The 6000-nt window shown below is 36.8% G+C and overlaps 1 long non-coding RNA gene and 1 pseudogene across 2 annotated transcripts; both read right to left on the reverse strand.

Moving 5' to 3' along the window:
- Nucleotides 1–127: 127 nt before the first annotated feature.
- On the reverse strand, nucleotides 128–1523 carry LOC143240944 (uncharacterized). The gene is made up of 2 exons (XR_013022062.1): nucleotides 1441–1523; nucleotides 128–308 (listed from the first exon to the last, which is right to left on the reverse strand). It is a non-coding gene; the product is annotated as an uncharacterized LOC143240944 (long non-coding RNA).
- Nucleotides 1524–2013: 490 nt separating this feature from the next.
- On the reverse strand, nucleotides 2014–5682 carry LOC143240945 (myosin heavy chain, striated muscle-like; annotated as a pseudogene). The gene is made up of 7 exons (XR_013022063.1): nucleotides 5494–5682; nucleotides 4788–5029; nucleotides 4304–4627; nucleotides 3841–3972; nucleotides 3333–3572; nucleotides 2505–2705; nucleotides 2014–2176 (listed from the first exon to the last, which is right to left on the reverse strand). The product of XR_013022063.1 is annotated as a myosin heavy chain, striated muscle-like (transcript).
- Nucleotides 5683–6000: the final 318 nt, after the last annotated feature.

The raw sequence follows: 6000 nt of genomic DNA on the forward strand, positions 1-6000 counted from the left end.
AATTAAGTACGTAATTAACCCTAAATCTTCATGTAGTTCTAGTTTACATTTTTGTATATTTCACATTACTGTAGTACTCGAACTACCCCAAGCAAAATTATTAAAAATTCATAAATACGAAAACAAATTTTACGATAAACTTTTATTTCAAAGGTCAAAAACAAGTATCTTTATCTACATTTTATCTTTTGTAAGAAGAAAATTTCTTAAAGCCAATAAAGGACAATCGGAAAGCCAGGTTTTTTTGTTTTTTTTAAAGCGCAAATCCATTTCCAGTGGCAAACTTGGTCACGGGTAGAGAAGAAAGCCTGCAAAATTACAGAAGGAAAACTTAATTAATCACAAATGAGCAAAAATTAATGTTGAATAAGCTACAATAGTTGTTGTTTTTCACACAGTACCTGTTTTGGCAAGATTTAATATGTCAGTTTGGACTTCAATAATTAAAGATTTCAAAATTACCTAGTCGTAAAAGTTCCCTATATCAAAATGTTTGGTTCACGGATGATTTACAGTATATTAAAAAACATGTAAATTGGAATGATAAACGACGTCTATGTTATATTAGTCAACTGAACCGAAAACAAAAGACGACTATATTAGAAAAATCGTCGTTGTCTTAGTGTCTTTGAAAAAATAATAATAAAACTTTGGAGTAGAAAACATTGTACCGCAATTTGTTCCATGAAGGCATTGGCGTCCACAAAACTCATTGTGGATACTTTTTCAGAAAGAAAAAATAATCCACGAAGGAGAAAAATACAAGTTTTGAAAGTTAACCATTTAACTGAAAAAAATATTAATAAATTGGGTTTTATATTGCTTTATCTAAATTAGGGGGGAAAATAATTTTTTTCTTACAATGAGAAGGGGAATGCCTCGAGGTAGAAGATACGGTTTATCTGTGGTTGTAACTTCTGCCATCTCGTGGTACAGTTGTAAATTAATCGTGAAAATGAGTAAATTACATACTTCATTCGATAGTGGAATTTACAAACAGAATAATGTAGCTTGAGATACACTATTAATTTCATGTGAGAAGAATATGTTATACCAGTTATTGAACTGCTAAAAACTAGATGTTACAAGTGAAGTCTTCTATTTCGTTTATGTACCTTTTGTGTCGTTAACACAGTACTAGTAGTAAATGAACTAATAACACCAAAGTATTATTTTTATTTAACTTGGAAATTTATTGTTTCGCTTTAGAGCTGCTTCTAGAGCGTTTCACTAAAACACAAACTAAGTAGTATAATGTTCTGGCCATTAAAAATCACTGAGACATCTATCCAATAATCACGCTGTAGTTCAGAATGTAACCGCTAGGGTGCATTTATAGACATGTTCAATCATAAACTTACAACTAGCTACGTATTATAAAGTGACCGTATAAAAAACACGATAATACAATAAATTATCACAGAAAGCTGAGCAACTTACGGATGATACACAAAGGTGAGACAAAGATTACTCAAAATCTGCTACCGTTTTAGTTAGACGACCGGGCTTCATTACAGGCTGAAAGAAAATAACAAAATACGTAAACTCACCATTTTCGAAGTTACAAAAATAAATAAATAAAAACATAGTTTTGTTACTTCAGCCAAAGGTGGTAAAACCCATACATATAAAAAATACACTGATAATCCATGGATTCAACGCTAAATGTAACAGAGAAGAAATAGAGTTAATGGGCCTTTAACGGACCCCGCTTTCAATAAAAATATTTTTTCTTTATTATAATTCTATTTGTTTCTAAGTTTGAATTTACGTCTTGATGTTTTCTTCTGCCATGTTACTATTTGCTATAAAAAGTCCAATAAGCAAACCGTGTAATCGGTTTAATTGCTGACGACGCATTTTGCTCAATCCAGAGCTAGTAGTTGGAAAACTATTTATATAAGCCGTTTGTTACAATAATAATTGTTATGGTTGTAACTCCAGAGCAGTTGTCGTGCCCTGTGTTTGCTTTTAAACTGAATTTATTTTATCGTAAATGGGCTGTAAAAACACCAGCCGTTCACTTACCCTGGCTTACTCCCCGACTGGCGGAACTGCGATTCTTGGCACGTAATTTGGCAAGGGCATTTTCGGCCATGTCTGACCGCTCCTCAGCGTCCTCCAGTTCCTGTTGAACTTTGCGGAATTTGGCCAGGTTCAAAGCAGCAATTTCCTCCTAGTGGACAGAGGTGGATAGTATTTGAGAATAAAATCCTCAGGAGCGAGGGTGCATCCTCTTATCTTTAGCTACATATTGCCATATCTACACAAGTTATGTGTCTTTGTAATTATAATGTGTGCCAGCCACATATGGTATTATACAAAGTGACCATCTCGGCTTATACGTGTTCAAGAATAACAAGGTCTTGCTTTCGGGTTATTGAAAATATTTAAAGTTTAAAAACTCTAGCGTTTTGTTTTCGTCAACGCTGTGTGGTCTAGGTGACTTAACTAGTTGGATTTTGGATTACATTCCATGCCATTTAAAATGTTCATATACTTACAGCTTCCTCAATCTGTCTCTTATAGGTCTTCAGCTTCTGTTGCAATTTGTCCACTAGGTCTTGCATTCGCTCGTGGTTTTTACGATCTTCGTCAGCCTGGAATTGAAGCTCTTTGATTCTACGTTCGCCCTTTCTGAAATTCTTGCAAGCGTCCGCATGACGGCGCTGTTCGTTTTCTAGTTCGTTTTCCAGTTCGCGAACCTATACATAGTCAACAGTTGTGCTGATTAATAAAGGTTGAGCATAAGGGAACAGTTACGAAACATCATTAATTTATACTGGACCATATATTAGTTTTCACCATAAAACCCTCAAACAAAGCGAAACTATATAATGTTATATATAACAAGAGAAACTCGTTAACTGCCTCGACATCATGTCTCGATTAATAAGTTATTTTATTTCTATCGGATATTTGAGCAAGGCTATAAAAGGCTTATCTGCTGCTAGCCGTTAATAATTTTGAATTGAAAGACAAGAGAGGAATCATTTAAACATCACCCACCACTAACTCTCGGGTTTCTCTGTTCCAATAGTGGAACGTGACTGTTACTATTTTAACGCATCTGCGGCCCAAAAACAACGCAATTTTCTTTCACGGCAATAAGATGCGAACCTTAGACCCTCGGATCCACAGCCTGGCAAGCTAACCACTAGGCCATGCCCTGTTTCTCAAGTAACGGAACCTTAATGTACAATAACCAGCCTTTCTTTCCATTGTGCTGTTTTCTAAAATCATATGCGTGTTTTTTTAATGTATCACTACTGCTTAGCTCATGAATGTGACCACCTTAAAGTTCGAATGATCAAACCAGTAACATATCGAACCTTCTGTTCCAATTTCTGAATGATTTTCTTCCCGCCCCTCAAAGCAGCAGCCTCGGCTTCGTCAAGACGGACTTGAAGTTCTTTCATCTGACCTTCCATCGCCTTGCGCATTTTCTCTTGTTGTTGACCATGTTCCTGTTCTGCTCTGAGTTCATCGGCAAGGCGAGCAGCGTCCACCATGGCCTTCTTGGCCTTTTCCTCAGACTGCTTGGCCTCGTTCAACATCTCGTCCAAATCAGCCTAAAGAAACCATTGACGTGTTAGTAGATATCAAACGAAGGTTGCTGGTCTAGTTTTATAACGTTAATCCACAACTGTTACTACATTTATATCATTCTAAGACCTACATGTATGTGATGACAAGTCTTATATTTCATAATAAAAGCAGAGGTAATTCAAATTCGAATTCATATTGTGTTTTATAAAGTCAAGCACTCTCCCCATAAGTTATTCCGACTAAAACAAACCACTATGTTTAAGTAAGATTAGATAAAATGTCTCCTCTTACTTGCAAAGCTTGCATTTCTCCTTCAAGCTTCTTTTTGGCCATAGAGAGAGATGCAGAGTTGGCGGACAGCTCGTTCATCTGTTCGTGGGCATCGGCCAGTTCAGTCTCTGCTGAACGTCGCCCGCGGTCAGCCTTGTATACAAAAATAAAATAAAAAACAGGTTGATTAAATTTATAAAATTCTATCTCCAGAAACGGCGAGTGAAATGAATCATAGTATTATCGAGTCAAATGTTAGTAATTTAAAACAAACCTTTGTTTAGATATTGATCTTTCAGTAGAATCTAAAGTAACTTCACAGACTTTCGACTGTATTCTGCTAACAGACCTCTATTCCTTCTGTTCTAATTCTTCGTATCACAATTCGTTAGTTTTAGAAAAGACCAGCGGATGTTACGATTGGACAACTTAATTCCACTATCTGTTTGAACGTGAATCAAGTAGTGAATTGATGACGCCTCACCTGTTCCAGAAGTTGTCTACTTTCCTCCAGTTCGCCCTGGAGGGCGTGGCTACGCCTTCAGCCATGGCGTATTGTTCTCTGGCTTCATCACGTCCTCGCTGTTCTTCTTCCACTGCTTGTTGAAGTTCTTTGATTTGTTGTTGGTACCTTTTGATGTTCTTCTGAGCATCAGCATTGGCCTTTGTTGGCGTGGTCCAGGGCAATCTCCAACCTCATTGATGTCACTCTCCAGCTTCTTCTTCATGCGTAAGGCCTCGGCCTTGCCCCTGGACCTCGGCTTCCAGGCTGGCCTGCATGGAGTCAATGGCTCGCTGGTGATTCTTCCTGCAGTGACATACGGATAATTTGTTTTTCAGATTCTCTGCGCAATGTTAAAAAAATACGGAAAGCAAATGTCGATAAAGTATATTTTGAGCGGATGAACCATCGAAACAGTGGTAATTAGAATTAAGTATTTATAACCATTGTTGAATCTGATGCAAACCTTGTGTTCTCAAACTCTTCCTCTTTGTCCTGAATCCTGCGGTCAATCTCTCTGGCGAACCTGAGAAAGTTCAAGCTGAGCGCGTAGCACCTTGTTCTCCTCCTGTTCCAGGGCGGCCTCAGCTTCTTCCAGAGCTGCCTGGAGTTCTTCCTTCTCCATCTCTAACCTCTTCCTGGATTTCTCCAGTTCATGGACGTTCCTACCACCCTCACCAAGCTGGTCAACAAGATCCTTGATTTCATCTAATATAAAGAGGTTTCATTGAGTAATAAACTAACTTGGTGGAAAACACTATCAAAAAGAGACTTCCAAGGAATATTGAAATACACAAAGACTGAGCGGGTAATGTAGATTTAACCCTCTGTACTAATTAGCTGGTACATAATTGAATAATTCGATAAATATGCATTTACTTTGCTGATATACAAATGGCTGCTTACTTAATAGTTAAACAAAAAGCTACACAGTGGATCATTTATGCTCTACCAACTGAAGGAATAGAACCCTGAGTTCTATCTTTATAAGCCCTCAGATTTACCACTGAGCTGGTGCAAAGGGAAGAAAAAATAGAAATATTGTCCATACTATTTTAAAACACACTAATGTTGTCAGAATGTGATCTCCTTTATTCATAGCTGCTTTAATTCTTTTAGGTTTTGTCAAGATTGGAGATTTTAAACTTCATAGCAAGTAAAAAACTTATTGCCTTGTAAGTTTTTGTTCTCTCGTTTAACAGCTTCATATTGTTCCTGACCCTCCTCGTATGAAGTCTTCATCCGGAACAACTCTGTGGAATAGTCTCTGCATTCTCTCTGGGAAGCATCCAGTTCACCAGAAAGGTCATCAACCTTCTGTTTCCATTCTGCTACTGTCTTATCGAAGGATCTGTTTCTTTTCTAGTGTAGCAGCAAGACTATTGGCCTACAAATTGTAACGTGGAAAAGAAGTGATATAAATATCCAAATTCCTGATGGACCTTCAAAATATTCTTATTACAGTTTAAAACCACATCTTTTGTCAAGGTAAAAGAACAAACATCTCTTAATTCTAGTCTCACTAGTTTTATTAAAATTGTAAGATAAATCTTGTGTACAGTGTAACACGAAGTAAACAAAAGTACAAAATTAGAATGTAAACACAGTTTATTTCTTAAGTGCTTCAAATCATGACGTTTTGATTATTTCGAATAAACAGAAATAAACGCAAAATAAAC

This window comes from Tachypleus tridentatus, chromosome 13, assembly GCF_004210375.1.
Source record: "Tachypleus tridentatus isolate NWPU-2018 chromosome 13, ASM421037v1, whole genome shotgun sequence".
NCBI lineage: Eukaryota > Metazoa > Arthropoda > Merostomata > Xiphosura > Limulidae > Tachypleus > Tachypleus tridentatus.